The sequence below is a fragment of the Phocoena sinus genome, chromosome 1, assembly GCF_008692025.1.
Source record: "Phocoena sinus isolate mPhoSin1 chromosome 1, mPhoSin1.pri, whole genome shotgun sequence".
In the NCBI taxonomy this organism is placed as follows: domain Eukaryota; kingdom Metazoa; phylum Chordata; class Mammalia; order Artiodactyla; family Phocoenidae; genus Phocoena; species Phocoena sinus.
In genome coordinates, this window is record NC_045763.1 from 111,277,286 (window position 1) to 111,293,353 (window position 16,068).

Below are 16,068 nucleotides of genomic sequence, written 5' to 3' on the forward strand. Positions count from 1 at the left end.
TCTGTGGCCCAAGGTCTCCGGTGTGGGATTTGTGGGTGAACACCTTTGAACAGACTTCCTTCTAGGGCACTGGGAGGACTCCATCGAGGCTGTGCTTGCTGTGCTAACTTACCTCTTGGAGCAGCAGAAGCTGAAACCTTTTTTTTTTAAACACAAGAGAACTCTTAGCTTGGGGTTGGAAACCATCTGCTTTCTTCTATTGGTGAGCTGCAAATTCTAATGATTATAATCTATTAAATACTTACAGAGCACCTATTAATACCTGGAATCTTCTGGCTACTGGTGATATGTCAGGGACCAAGACAGACAAATTTCTGCCCTCATGGGCCTTTCATTCTAGCGGGAAAGGCAAATAAAATACAAGTAAAATGAAACTAATAAAATTTTGGGTAAGTTGTAATGAGTGCCATGATGGGAAAAACAAGGATCTGAGTGAGAGAGGAATCAAAGTAGAAAGTCAGGGAAGACTACACTGAAGAGGGGACATTGGAACTCAGACCTAGAGGAAGAAGAGAAACTAGGGTTGCAAATAAGGGAGGGACCAGGAGGAAGCTTTCTGGGTGGAGGGAAAAGCACATGCAGAGGCTGGGAGGCGGGGAGGGGCTTGGTCTGGGAAGGGAATTGAAAACCACCAGTGTGCCTGCAGCAAGGGGAGCAGGGTGGAGGGGGACTGGACATTCGGAGAGACAGTTTGGTTACATATCACAGGGGTTAAGAGCACAGGCTTGAGGAGTGAATCATATTTTCTCTGCCGCTCATTAGCTATTTGATCTTGGACATGTCACCAACCTTTCCAAACCTCAGTTCTCATCTGGAAAATGGACTCAAAAGGAATACCTGCCTCCTAGGAATATTGTGGCTATAAATGAGTAAATACTTAGCAGTGTGCCTGGCACATAGTAAGTGCCCCACTCCTGTTAACTATAATTATTAGTAATAAGTGGAGGGTGGGTTGGAGCCAGACAGACTTGTGTTGAAACCTGCCTCTGCTGCCTGATTGCTTTGTGCCATAGAAAGTAAGCCTCCATGCCTTCTGTCTCTTCATCCATAAAATGGACTTCATATTCCTATCCTGGGGGGTAGGTTATTATGGGGATTATATGAAGTGATTTATGTGCAGCCATCCTGAAGGTAGCAGCCAACCTCTCAAGGTCTTTTAATTATTTTAAAGTATTTTCCCAAATATATCCAGCCTCTTTTTAAACACTCAAAAAAGAGACAGACAGAACCTTAATGAGGGACTTCCCTGGTGGGACAGTGGTTAAGAATCTGCCTGCCAGCACAGGGGACACTGGTTCAAGCCCTGGTCCGGGAAGATCCCACATGCCACGGAGCAACTAAGCCCGTGCACCAAAACTACTGAAGCCCGCGTGCCTAGCGCCTGTGCTCCGCAACAAGAGAAGCCGCTGCAATGAGAAGCCCATGCACCGCAATGAAGAGTAGCCCCTGCTCGCCACAGCTAGAGAAAGCCTGCGCGCAGCAACGAAGACCCAAAGCAGTCAAAAATAAATAAATTTATAAAAAAAAACTTAATGAAAATCAGTCACAAGTTTGCGGGTCTACTTATATTATGGATTGGGGTAGTCGACAAAGAAAAACCTGGGAATTCTAGCCTTCCTCTTCCATCTTCTAGTCATAAGGGACTCTGATTTTCCAGATCTCTTCAAAGGAGGAAGATAAAAGGATGCTGTACCTTGAGTTAAGTAATCAGTCCAGAACAGAACACCAGCTTGTCTGGACCCCAAGAATGCTTGGAGTTGGGGGAGAACTCTGCAAGATGAGACCTGCTCATCATGGGCTGTAGTCTGCCAGTCTCATATGCAGTTACCTTTTCTTTATTAAAACTTGAGAGGAAGTGGTGTTCCAGACAGAAATTCTGGGGGCTGTATGAAAGAGAAAGTTATTTAAGCCCCAGATACTCTGTTCATGGATAATGGAATGTGGCTGAGGAGTTCTCAGACCCACAGAAATGTGACTCCATGGGGCCCTGGTGACACAAACCCCTTGTGAAAAGCTGGCCACTTAGTATGAACTGGTACCTCAATAGTATTAGCCAGCAAGTAGCTCTGGGGGTTCCAGGCAATCCTGTTTGGGGGCTGGAAGCTAGGGGAAGGTGCTGTGAGGCACTGGGGAAATGTAAGCTTGGTGGAGATTTGTGCTAGGAGAGGGTGTGTCCTTGCTTCCTAGCTAATGCTGTGGGACCCTCTGGTGGCTGCAGAGTGAGTAGCTCTGCAGTTGGGTTTGCTTTCTTCTGACTGGGCCTGGCAGCATATGGAGCAGGAAGCTTTGTTGAGAAACCCGAGGGATGAAGATGGTGCTGGGAAGTGTACAGAGCTGTACTGAGATGGAGGCTGTGATTTAGGTGGGAACCCTGCCCCAGTGGCTCATTCCTTTGGTAGCATTTCTCAGGGCTTGAACAGTGGGAACAGTAATGCTCTGCGTACATGATGAAAAAAAAAAAAAGCATGAAAATAGAGACATTAGGTTGAACTAGCGTTTGGTGCTATATAGTTAAAAGCCTCAATTGGGACATAGAATTCAACCAGTTTTATTGGTTGGCTTTTAAGCACATTCATTCTAACAGTTTTGGGCACAGATATTCTGAAAGCCAAAGTGCCTGGATATTGGAGGATATACTTGCTGGTAATTAATGGGGGGCATCGTTGAGGTCTATATTGGTCATGTCATATAAAAAGAAAAATGTAATCCAGATCTCGCTTATTAAAAATTAACATAATAATTTTATAGTCTACAAAGCTCTGTCTCATGTGTTATTTTATTTGTTCCTTATAATCACCCCAAGAAGTATTTTAGATCGATTAGAATTATGATTATTGTAATTTATTGAGGTTTACATATATTATTTCTAAGTCTCATAAAATCCCTGTAAGACAGACGCTAAGTGTGTTTTCAGATGAGGAAAGGAAGCTCAGAGAGTTTAAATAATAACTTACCTAAGGGCATTTGTATGGCCCTATTAGAACCCAGATAAGCCTACTCTTAAAGCCTCCCTATTGCCACCACCACCTTCTACTTTTTGCGGGGGGTAGAGCAGCAACAGGACCGCTACTTAGGAACGTAGCCATAATCTAGGCAGGAACATGGGAATATTCCCAAATAGCTCTAATAGGAGGTAGTGTGTGTGGCCAGTGTTGCATGGGTGTAGACAGTAAGACCAGCAAGAATTTAGAAGAGCAGGCTTCCTTTGCTGGGATCCTTAAGAATAACTTCATGGGAGATAAGATTTGAAGAGAGCCTTGAAGATTGGGTCTCTATCCCATTTGATAGGCATCGATGGGACATGTGGAACAGGTGCTGTGAGGAGGACCATCCTCTCAGCACAGAGGAGTGAATGTGCGGGACAGGTTTGGAGAAGGATCAAGTACAGCTAGAAAAAGGGTTAGGGTGAGGGATAAGGGCTAGATTATTGATGATTTTGAGTTGCAGACTAAAAATTTTAATTGTAGACACAACTAAACAGCAGAAGCCAGAACCACTGACAACCGGAGGTGAGAGAGAATGGGGGCCAGGAGATGATGGGGGTGAAGCTGGTGATGATACAGGCCTGCACTGGAATGGTGGTGGTAAGAGTAGACAGGAAGGTACAGATCTGAGAAAAATCTGCAGGAAGAGTCCTGCCATTACTGAGCTGCAGGGCATGAGGGAGAGGATGAGCACAGCTACCCAGAATTGTCCAGCCCGGGCACCTGGAGTATTGTGGTACCTGCCCAATGCGGAGAGGAAATACTGGCTTCGGAAGGAAGGTGATAAAAACGCTGCTGGTGGGATTTCTAAGTGGAAATGACCTGCTTTGTGAGAGTGTGTAGACACAGGCTGTCCCAGTTGTCTGTTTCCCTGAGCACTGACCTTTGGCTACCTGTGTGTGTTTCATGGTCAGGCAGGGTCCTGGCAGGATTCCACTCCTGCAGAGTTCTTCCCAGCCAGGCTCAGTCCACATCCCCTGGACCCCAACACCATTCACTAGCAGGCAGACACTAGCCCCAGGACCACTGCAGCCTTGCAATCTGCTGTGGCAAGACACAGCCAACACATCAGCAGGCCAGAACAAGCCCTGGGAGCCCCCTGGGCCCTGGCCCTCTCTACAAACTGGCCAACACAGCCTGTGGACCTCTCAACCAGTGGTCCTAGGATCCAGCCCCACCCACCAGCGGGCTGACACCAGCTTCAGGACCCCCAGGGCCCTGTAACCAGAGACCACTGGGCCCCAGCCCCGCTAACAGCAGGCCAACACCAGTTATGAGACACATTGGACTCTTCAGCCAGCCACCCCAGGATCTATCCCCAATCACCAGTGGGCTAGCATCAGCTTTGGGACACCCTGGAAACTGTAGCCATCTGTGTCAGGAACCAGCCCTGCCTACCAGCAGGTCAACACTAGATCTGGGAACCGTGGCTTCACAACCACCCACCCTAGAACCTGGCTGTGCTCACCAGTGTGCCAGCACTAGCCCTAGGACCCCCCTGGGGTTCTGCAGCTAGCCGCCTTGTGACCCAGCTCCATCAACCAGCGGCTGGCAGCCTCTGCACAAGGCAGGGCCTGGCAGCCAACTGGACAAGGGATGAGCCATGCCTACCAGACTTCCCACAGTAGTCAGCCACCACAACAGGACCCACGCAGCCCACATATAAGGGGTGCCCCTGGAGCATATAGCTCTGGTGACCAGAGGGGAGTATGTTGCTGGACACAGGACATCTCCTATAAAAGGCCACTTCTCCAAGGTTGGGAAATATAACCAACCTACCAGATACATAGAAATATAAACAACAAATTAGGCAAATGAGGCACCAGAGGAACATGTTTCAAACAAAGGAATACGATAAAATCCCAGAAAAGCTAAGTGAAGTAGAGATAGGTAATGTATTCAATAAAGAGTTCAAGGTAGTGATCATAAAGGTGATCAAACTACTTGGGAGAAGAATGGATGAATACAGTGAGAAGTTTTTAATAAAGAGAAAATATAACGAAGAACTAAAGAGATGAAGAATATCTGAAATTAAAAAAATACACTAGAAGGAATCAACAGTAGATTAAATAATACAGAGGAATGGATCAGTGATCTGGAAGACAGAGTAGTGGAAATCACTGAAGCTGAGCAGAGAAAAGAAAAAAGAATAAAAAGAGATGAGGATAGTTTAAGAGACCTCTGAGACAATATCAAGTGTACTAACATTTACATTATAGCGGTCCTAGAAGGAGAAGAGAGAAAGGGGCAGAGAACATGTTTGAAGACATAATAGCTGAAAACTTCTGTAACCTGGGAAAGGAAACAAACTTCTAGGTCCAGGAAGCACAGAGAGTCCCAAATAGGATCAACCCAAAGAGGACCATACCAAGACACACTGTAATTAAAATGGCAAAAATTAAAAAGAGAATATTAAAAGCAGCAAGGGAGGGGCTTCCACTACTTCTGGTGGTCCAGTGGTTGAGAATCCGTTTTGCAATGCAGGGGATACCGGTTCCATCCCTGGTCGGGGAACTAAGATCCCACATGCTGCAGGGCAACTAAGCCCGTGCGCCACAACTACTGAGCCTGTGCGCTGCAACTGGAGAGAAGCCCGCGCACTGCAATGAAGAGCCTGCGCACTGCAATGAAAGATCCCGCATGCTGCAGCTAAGACCTGACACAGCCAAAAAATAAATAAAAAATAAAATAAAGCTTAAAACAAAAAAACCAGCAAGGGAAAAGCAACAAGTTCTGTACATCGGAACTCCCATAAGGCTATCAGCTGACTTTTCAGCAGAAACTCTGCAGGTCAAAAGGGAGTGGCACAATATATTTAAAGTTATGAAAGGAAAAAACCTACAACACGAATACTCCACCCAGCAAAGCTCTTGTTCAGATTTGATGGAGAGATCAAAAGTTTTACAGACAAGCAAAAGTTAAGAGTTGAGCAACACCAAACCAGCTTTACAAGAAATGTCAAATGGCGCAATGGATAAGAATCTGCCTGCCAATGCAGGGGACGTCGGTTCAAGCTCTGGTCCAGGAAGATCCCACATGCCGCGGAGCAACTAAGCCCGTGCGCCACAACTACTGAAGCCCACGCGCCTAGAGCCCGTGCTCTGCAACAATGAGAAGCCCGTGCACCGCAACGAAGAGTAGTCCCCACTCGCCACAACTAGAGAAAGCCCGTGTGCAGCAACGAAGATGCAACGCAGCCAAAAATAAATAAAACTAAATCTTAAAAATAAAAAGAAATGCCAAAGGAATTGCTCTAAGCAAAAAAAAAAAAAAAAAAGAAAAGGTACAATTAGAAACATAGAAATTACGAAAGGGGGCTTCCCTGGTGGTGCAGTGGTTGAGAGTCCGCCTGCCGATGCAGCGGACACGGGTTCGCGCCCTGGTCTGGGAAGATCCCACATGCCCCAGAGCGGCTGGGCCCGTGAGCCATGGCCGCTGAGCCTGCGCGTCTGGAGCCTGTGCTCCGCAACGGGAGAGGCCACAACAGTGAGAGGCCCGCGTACCGGAAAAAAAAAAAATTACGAAAGGAAAAAACTCATTGGAAAATGCAAATATATAGAAAAAGTAGTAAACCAACCATGTACAAAGCTAGTAGGAAGGTTAAAAAACAAAGGTAGTAAAACCATCTATATCTGCAATAAATAGTTAAGGGATACTCAAAACAAAACGATATAAAATATGATGTCAAAAACAATAATCATGGGGAGAGGGAAGTAAAAATGCAGGGCTGTTAAAATGCATTTGAAATTAAGACATCAGCAACTTAAAATAATTATATATATATATATATATATATATATACACATACACACATATACGTATATATGTATATATATATATATATAGACCTCATGGTAACCAGGTTCTACCATTCATTAGCTTTGAGACTTAGGCCAAGTTACCTAACCTCTCTGAATTTGTTTTTTCATCTTCAAAGTGAGGATAATAATAACCAATATTTGGGAAAGCCATTGCACTTTATGATACAAATAATTTTTGTATATTCATTCAGAAACTTAGTGCCAACTATATGCCTGGCACTATCTAAATGCTGAGGATATAGAAATATAGAAAATATAGAAAAATATAGAAAGACATAGTCTCTGTCTTCAGGAATCCTGCTCTAGCAGGCCAGGCAGACAAATAAAACATGTAAGGTGAAAAGTATTGTGGTCAAAGTGCTTCTGGTTGTTGGCTGGAGTGCAGAGAGGAGAGCAGAGATAGGGGAGTTGGGGAGGCTTCCTGGAGGAGGAGCTACTTGAGGCTAACCTGAAGGATGAGTAAGAGCCAGGTGAAGAAGGTGGGGGGATGAGGGGATAAGGGAGAGGCATCCAGAGAACCACAGATGATTTGGAAGGTTTGGTGGGTACGTGGAATGTGTGGGTACATGGGAGCTTGCAGGAGATCAAGACATAGAATCTATAAAGGGCCAAATCACAAAGAGCCACTGGTGCTGAGTGAAGAAATCTGAACTTTATTTTGAATACTGTGAGGAACATTGAAAGCTTAATACTTTTTAAAAATAATAAATAAATTAATTAATTTTCACTCTGCCGGGTCTTAGTTGTGGCACACAAGATCTTTGTGTCATGCAGGATCTTTAATTGTGGCATGTGGGATCCTTGGTTGTGGCATGCGGGATCTTTTAGTTGCAGCATGTGGGCTTCTTAGTTGCAGCATGCGGACTCTTAATTTCAGCATGCATGTGGGATCTAGTTCCCCAACCAGGGATTGAACTCAGGCCCCCTACGTTGGGAGCATGAAGTCTTACACACTGGACAACCAGGGAAGTCCCGAAAGCTTAATACTTATATACCTTTTTCTGATTATAAGAGTGAACGGTATCCATTGATAGAAAAATGAAAATTACAGAAACATAGAAAGAACAAAAGGAGCATCCAGAGATGACCATTGTTCATATTTTGGTAAATATAGTTGATGAAGTTGTATATGTATGTCTGCTATATCCTGGCTACTTAACATGTGGTTCGTGGGCCAGCAGCAGCGGCATCACCTGGGAGCTTGTTAGAAATGCAGAATCTCCCGTTCCACCACAGACTCAGGGAGTCAGAATCTGCAGCTGAAATGGAATGAAGCTGCATGGCAATGTATTCTTAAGTGCCTCATGGGTAGTGAAGTAGTTGAGGGACAGGGCGAGTCACACTGGTCAGACTGGGAAGGGAGGCTTCTCAGAAGACCTGAGACTTGAGGTAAGTTTTGCAGAATATGTGGTATTAGGCCAAATAGAGGGGAGGGAAACAACAAATGGATTAGTGGTCAAGATAGGGTTTGAAAGTGTTTTAGTCAGAGTTCTCCAGAGAAACATAACCAAGAGCATATATAGATACATATAGAAGGAAATTTATTATATCAATTGGCGCATGAGGTGATGGAGGACGAGAAGTCCCATGATATGCTGTCTGCAAGCTGGAGATCCCGGAAAGCTGGTGCGATAATGTAGTCCAAGTCCAAAGGCCCGAGAATTCAGAGGGCAGATGTTGCAAGTCCCCACCTGAGTCTGAAAGCCAGAAAACCAGGAGTGTCGAAGTCTGAGAGCAGGAGAAGGTGGATGTCTCAGCTCAGAGAGGGCAAATTCGCCCTTCCTCTGTCTTCTGTTCTATTCAGGCTCTCAAGGGATCTGATGCTGCCCACCCACATGGGGAGGACCTTTTGCTTTACTCAGTCTACCAATTCAAATGCTAATCTCTTCTAGAAACACCCTCACGACATACCCAGAAATCATATTTTATCAGCTATCTGGGCATCCCTTTTTTTTTGCGGTATGCGGGCCTCTCACTGTTGTGGCCTCTCCCGTTGCGGAGCACAGGCTCTGGACACACAGGCTCAGCGGCCATGGCTCACGGGCCCAGCTGCTCCACGGCATGTGGGATCTTCCCGGACCAGGGCACGAACCCATATCCCCTGCATCGGCAGGTGGACTCTCAACCACTGCGCCACCAGGGAAGCCCCTGGGCATCCCTTTTGCCTAATCAAGCTGACACATAAAATTAACCATCACGAGGAGTCAGGCAGACTTGGCCTTTACTCTTATTTGCTGTGAGACCTGGGAAAACTTCTCAGTCTCTCTGTGCCTTAGTGTCTTACTCTATAAACTAGGCATTAATAATTGTGCTTATATTATAGAATTGTTGAGGAATACTTGTTAAGATATAATATATGTAAAGCTCTTAGACACACAGTAAGTACTTAATAAGTTTTAGCTATTAGAATTATTACTATTCATGCCAACAATAAGGGTACAACATTTAGGACATGGAAGACAATAAATTTAAGTTGAATCATGTCAAATTGAATTCCATGTGAAGGAAGAAACAGCAAAGGTGCAGAGGTAATCTATTTGTTGTTCCCCTCCCCTCTATTTGGCCTAATTCCACATATTCTACAAAATTTACCTGCAAGCTGGAGATCCTGGAAAGCCGGTGTGATAATGTAGTCTCAGTCCAAAAGCCCGAGAATTTGGAGGGCAGATGGTGCAGGTTCAAACCAGGTTGAAGAGCTTATTCTTGTTAAGAATGCAGAAATTGGACTTCCCTGGTGGTGCAATGGTTAAGAATCCACCTGCCAATGCAGGGGACATGGGTTCGAGCCCTGGTCCAGGAAGATTCCACATGCTGCGGAGCAACTAAGCCCGTGCGCCACAACTACTGAGCCTGTGCTCTAGAGCCCGCGAGCCACAACTACTGAAGCCCGCATGCTTAGAGCCTGTGCTCTGCAACAAGAGAAGCCACCACAATGAGAAGCCCGCGCACCACAACAAAGAGCAGCCCCCGTGTGCCACAACTAGAGAAAGCCCGCGCGCAGCAATGAAGACCCAATGCAGCCAAAAATAAATAAATAAATAAATTTATTAAAAAAGGAAAAGAAAAGAATGCAGACATATAGGCCAGCAAGGAGTGCTAGTTGAAGTGTGATTGGTTATGACTTTCATTGATGGGAGAAACTAGGGACATAAGAGGAGAAGGTCAAAGACTGAGTTTGAGTCTTAAGGTACAGAAAGAAGAGTGGGCAAAGGAAACAAAAAGCATGAGAGGTTGCTAAAAGGAAGAAGGGATCCTTGAAGAAAGGTCTGGTGCAGGAAATGCACTAGATGATCTAGGAACATCTTATACCAGGAAGAAGGAAGTTATCAAAGACTACTAGGGTCATGTCATAGGAACTTAGGCCCCAACTCAAAGGAACTCCCACTGGCCAAACATGAGACAGTATGAGTATTGATAAGGAAAACAATGGAAACATATTTAATATGCTTAAATCCATGAGTTACTAATGATACTAAATAATGACAGCAAAACGATCTCATTGCTCACTTTTTTTTTTGGCCGCACTGTGCGGCATGCGGGATCTTAGTTCCCAGGCCAGGGATCGAACCTGTGTCCCCTGCATTGGAGGCACGGAGTCTTAACCACTGAACTGCCAGGGAAGTCCCCCATTGGTCACTTTTAGAGGATGCTAGGTAATGATTCTGACACCAACTACTGTATGCGTGTTTTTTTCCCCACACGACCAAGCAATTCTCTGACACCAGCTGGGTGTCCTACGATTTAACTCAATTCTGACACTATCTCCCTGGAGATAGGGTCAGATCCACATGGTAAGGGCTCAGTCCTTTCCCTCCCCTCACTTCAGAGCCAACTGAAAGTCCAGGTTGTCACCTGTGCTTCTGACTGACTGGCTAGATTTTGGAGGTTCCCACGACCTCCTTCTTGGGTTCCGTCACTTTGTTACAGTGGCTCACAGAACTCAGAGAAACATTTTATTTATTAGATTACTGGTTATATAAAGAATATAACTGAGGAACAGCCAGGTGGAAGAGATGCATAGGGCAAGGCTTGCGGGAAGGGGCTCAGAGTTTCCATGTCCCCTCAGAGCGCTCCCCTCTCTCCTTGTCTCCATGTGTTCACCAACCCAGAAGTTCTCCAAATCCCATCCTTTTGGGTTTTTATGGAGACTTCATTACATAGGCCTGATGGATTAAATCATTGGCCATTGGTGATTGAACTCAATATCTAGTTCCTCTCCCCTCCCCAGAAGTCAGCAGGGTGAGAACAAAAGTTCCAGCCATCCGTTCAGGAGGTTTAATGGTGATGAAATGAGGAGAGGGTCGCTAGCATTTATGAAGCAACCTCTGCTGCCTAGGTGATGTTAATGTACACCTTCTCCAACTTCCACATTTTGTTTTCTTGCTCTGTCAGAAGTTAATCTCTTTGTGGACTGAACTTACAACGTTCCTGAGTTGTCTTTGTTTTGCATTCCTACCAGAAGTTCTGGTGACTCCATGCGTCATGTTTAAGATAACGTTGACACTAAGTTGCTGTGAGGATGAAATACGAATCTGGCAACAGCAGCATTTGTCTCTGTGTGGGCTGCAGTCTCAGCCGAGAGAGGTGCGGCGAGGGCCCAGGATTATCGTTGTTCCTCTCCGCCCTTGCTGCCTGTTCTCACAGGGTGCTTCAGTCACTGAGAGCCAGTTCCCAGCCAGTGCAGACTTGTCTTTCCCTCTCAGAGTCTTCTTTCTTGACTGTGGCCATTCAGGAATGTTTTCACTGGTGACTAGGGGAGATTAGAGACAGCAGAGAAACAAAGCGTGAATTATCGATCTTGCTGTACAGGTGTGGTCCTCTCTGTCTCTCTGCCCAAATTCCCAAAACATCTCTCACCAGGTTCGTGGAGAGTACAACAGGGTCGTTGTGAGGTGGGCGGGTGCAGTGAGTCAGCGAGGTCTTCCTGAGGTCTAGCGGGCGGGGACAGATCCTCCCATCATCACCCCAGCAGGGCCAGGAATTGTTGGTGAAACGTCCAGCTTCATGATCCTTTATATATCTGCATGACTATATATTTCACGTATAGACTCTCTATTTGCTTCTCTTTTTTTTTTTCCTACTTCATGTATCCCTGTTCTTGTTTTATGTATCCTACTTCCTGCCTGTATTTCTTTGAACATTTTAAACAAACTCCTGTTAAAGTCCTTTCCAGATTGCTCTCTCTCTTTACTTGGGTGCAAAGTCTCTCATCTTTTGCACATACTGATAGTCTCTCATGAGCAGTGTAATGTTTGTAATGTTTGTAGCCTGTTTTAACAGGATTTGTCTTCTGTGGAAATCCTCCAAATGCCTGGGGTGTCTCCATGAGGTGGTTTGCATTTGCCTAGGGTTTTATTGTGTTTACTGCTCTGGAGCACTTTTAAGGTAATTTCTTAGCCTGGAGATTCTGTACAAAGCAGCAGTGTGTGTTTGAGCCCCATGCCTCCAGGAAGCACAAGTGCAGCATTTTGACTTCTCTCAGATAACTTTGTTCCCCCTATGGCTTATTCTGAGTCTTGTCTGGGGTGGTGGGCTGAGTTTTTCAGTCTTCATCACTGATAGGGCAACTCTTTAGTGGTTTGTCTCCTTTAGCTAAGAGCTCCTGTTCTGCAGCCTAGGTTCACATGACCTCAATTCTGGCATAATTACAACTGTGGGTTCCTTTTTTGCTTTTGGCATCTGGATATTTCTCTTTCTGAATTTTGAACTAAGTATTTAAACTTATTTTGGAGGGGGGGTGTTCCATTTTATCCAGCATTATTTGCAGTAGGAAGGGGCTTGCTGTATTTGCTCCATCCTCAATCTTGACAGAAGTCCTAACATCATGGCCCAAACCTTCCTAAAAATGGCTAGATCTTTGCTTGATTTTTCTTTCTTTTTTTTTTTTTTATTCTACATTCGATCTGGCAATGTTTTTTTTTTTTTTTTTACGTGGGCCTCTCACTGTTGTGGCCTCTCCCGTTGCGGAGCACAGGTTCCAGACGCGCAGGCTCAGCGGCCATGGTTCACGGGCCCAGCCGCTCCGCGGCATGTGGGATCTTCCCGGACCAGGGCACAAACCCGCGTCCCCTGCATTGGCAGGCGGACTCTCAACCACTGCACCACCAGGGAAGCCCCTGGCAATGGTTTTTTGGATGTGACACCAGGAACACAGGCAGTAAAAGAAAAATAGATACATTCAAAATTAAAACTTTATCAAGATTAAAAACTTTTGTGCATCAAAGGACACTATCAATAGAGTGAAAAAGCAACCCACAGAATGGGAGAAAATATTTGCAAATCATGTATCTGATAAGGGATTAATATCCAGAATATATAAAGAACTCCTACAACTCAATAATAAAAAACCACACAACCCAATTAAAAAATGGACAAATTTACCAAATTGTATACATAAATTATGTGCAGTTTTTTTATACCAATTATACCTCAATAAAGTCGGGAAAAAATGGGCAAAGTACTAGAATAGATATTTTTCCAGTCGAGATATATGTGACTAATAAGTACATGAAAAGCTGCTCAAAATCACTAATTACTAGGGAAATGCAAATGAAAATAATGAGATACCATTTCATGCCTGTTCGGTTGAATATTATCCAAAACACAGAAAATAACCAGTGTTGGTGAGGATGTGAAGAAATTGGACATTGCTTGTACATTGCTGATGGGAATGTAAAATGGTGTAGCTGCTGTGGAAAATGGCATGGTGGTTCCTAAAAAATTAAACACAGAATTTCCATATGATACAGCAATTCCACTTCTGGGTGTATAATCCAGAAGAATTGAATGCAGGGACTCTAATGGATATTTGTACACCCATGTTTATAGTGGCATTATTCTCAATAACCAAAAGGTGGAAGCAATCCAAGTGTCCATTGGTGGGTGAATGGATAAACAAAGTGTAATATATACATACAATGGACATACAATGGAATATTATTCAGCCTTAAAAAGGAAGGAAATTCTGACATGTGCCGCTACATGGATGAACCTTGAGGACGTTATGCTAAGTGAAATAAGCCAGTTACAAACAAACAAATATTGTATGATTCCACTTGTATGAGGTACCTGCAGTAGTGAAATTCACAGAGACAGAAAGTAGAATGTCTGTAGCCAGGGATTGGAGTAGAGGGGAGTGGGGAGTACAAAATTTCCGTCACGGAAGAAAAAGTTCTGGAGATGAATAGTGGTGATGGTCGCACCACAGTGTGAATGTACTTAATGCTTCTGAACTGTATACTTAAAAATGGTTAAAATGTTAAATTTCATGTTATGTAAATTTAACCACAAAAAAACATTTAATAAATTAAGGATATATACTAAAAACTATTCATTTGCATTAGCATTGGCACTTTATCCTCTGCTTCTCTGACAGGAGTAACTCTGTGGTAGGGAAATAATGATCTCATCTTTCTACGATGTGATGGATATTCTCTTTGCCCCTCCATATCCACTTTCTATGCTTCTCTGCCCTTCTCAGCTTTCCAGCTGGCTTGTCCCATGGGAGGTGCTGGCAGGAGATCATGAAGATGGGAAGAAAGAGAAATTGGTATTTATTCCCCTGGCTCCCTCCTGCCGCCTGTGGTCTGATAGTGGCCGTATTTCTATGAACAAGGCCACAGCATCTGTGGGGACCCCTGTCCCTTGCCTATGGTTCTTGCTAGCTTCCAGTAACTGCTCCTTGGTTTGCCCAGTCAGGCCTAGTGGTGGTAACAGCTGCCTAATTTTGCTAGTCCCTGGTGCTTTGACATCCCTTCTGTTTCTCTTATCCTTGAGCACAACTTTCTAATAGTCTCTTCAGTAAACTTTCTTCAGTGACCCTGGTGCGTGTGCACGTGTTTCCTGTGGGAACCCTGACTGATATGCGTAGTGTCCCAAGTCTGATTTTATAGCACTATCTACTTTTTCAGACCCACTATATGCCGGGCACCACGCTAGGTACTAGTGATACAGTGATGCATTTAACTAGATCCCTTTTCCTGAGTTCAAAGTCAAGTCTGGGAAGACATCACTGTTGCAATACAGAGTGATAAGTGCTGTAAGAGAGGTGAGAACAGAGTGCTGTGGAAGCACAGTATAAGGGGAGATGACACTTGTGCTGCTCTATAGAGTAGGAAAAGGTGGGAAAGGGGCGAAGGGCTTTCAGGGCAGCAAGAAGAGATTATGAAGGGACAGAGGCACAGCACTTAGTTATCAGCTCAGGAGTATTTGGCAAGTCTAGAGAGAAGTGGAAATGAGGCTGGAGAAGGGGTTAGGGACCCACCATGAAGGCCCTTGGGTGCCCAAAGATAACTGTGGATTTCATCTTGCTTATTAAGAGGAATCAATGCTTGGTTTTAACGAAGGGAGTGACATCATAAAGTTTGCCTTTAAAAACTCTTTGGTCACAGGGTGGAGAAAGGAGTGGAAGAGATCAAGCTGGGGCAGAGAGAAGAATAAGAGTTTATTGGGAAATGGTAGAGACTGTCTTTTCTGAAGGGTAGGGACCAGTAGCTGGCTGGTTAACTTAAAAAGAAAAAATCAGTTAAAATGAGAATTCATAAAAATATTCTAAATATTTAAACTTAAAACATGTCCATTTACCAATATTTTGCTACACTGCCTTTCTCGCATAAATCACACTTATGATTTTCAGTTCCTTTTTAAAAAAAAACAATTTATTACTTATGTATTTATTTGGCTGCACTGGGTCTTAGTTGCTGCACGAGGGATCTTCACTACAGCATGTGGGATCTTTTTTTTTAAGTTGCGACATGCAGTATCTTTAGCTGTGGCATGTGAACTCCTAGTTGCAGCATGTGGGATCTAGTTTCCTGACCAGGAATCAAACCTGGGCCCCCTGCATTGGGAACGTGGAGTCTTAGCCCCTGGACCACCAGGATGAAGTCCCAGTTCCTTTAAGTGGAGGAATTTAAAGATACTTGTGAGGAAATCTGAGTGAAAGATTCTTCTAGATTTTTATGAGGCTTTTCACATTTGTTTATAGTTGTTTCAGCTACACCTACATCAACCACAGTTATCTTCAGTGAGTTTCTCTAATCAAGTTTTTGAAAAGAATTCAATTTGGCTTTCAGAAAGACAACAACTATCTTTTTGCACTCATAGTTCTTTATTTGTTTGTTTATTCATTTGTTCCCCCCCCCCCCCGACTAGAAGGTAACCTCAGTGAAGGCAGGACCTTGTCTATCTTGCTGACTGTATCTTCAAAGCCTATGACAGTGCCTGTAGTAGGGGTGTATAGACGTTTAATGAGTGAACAATAA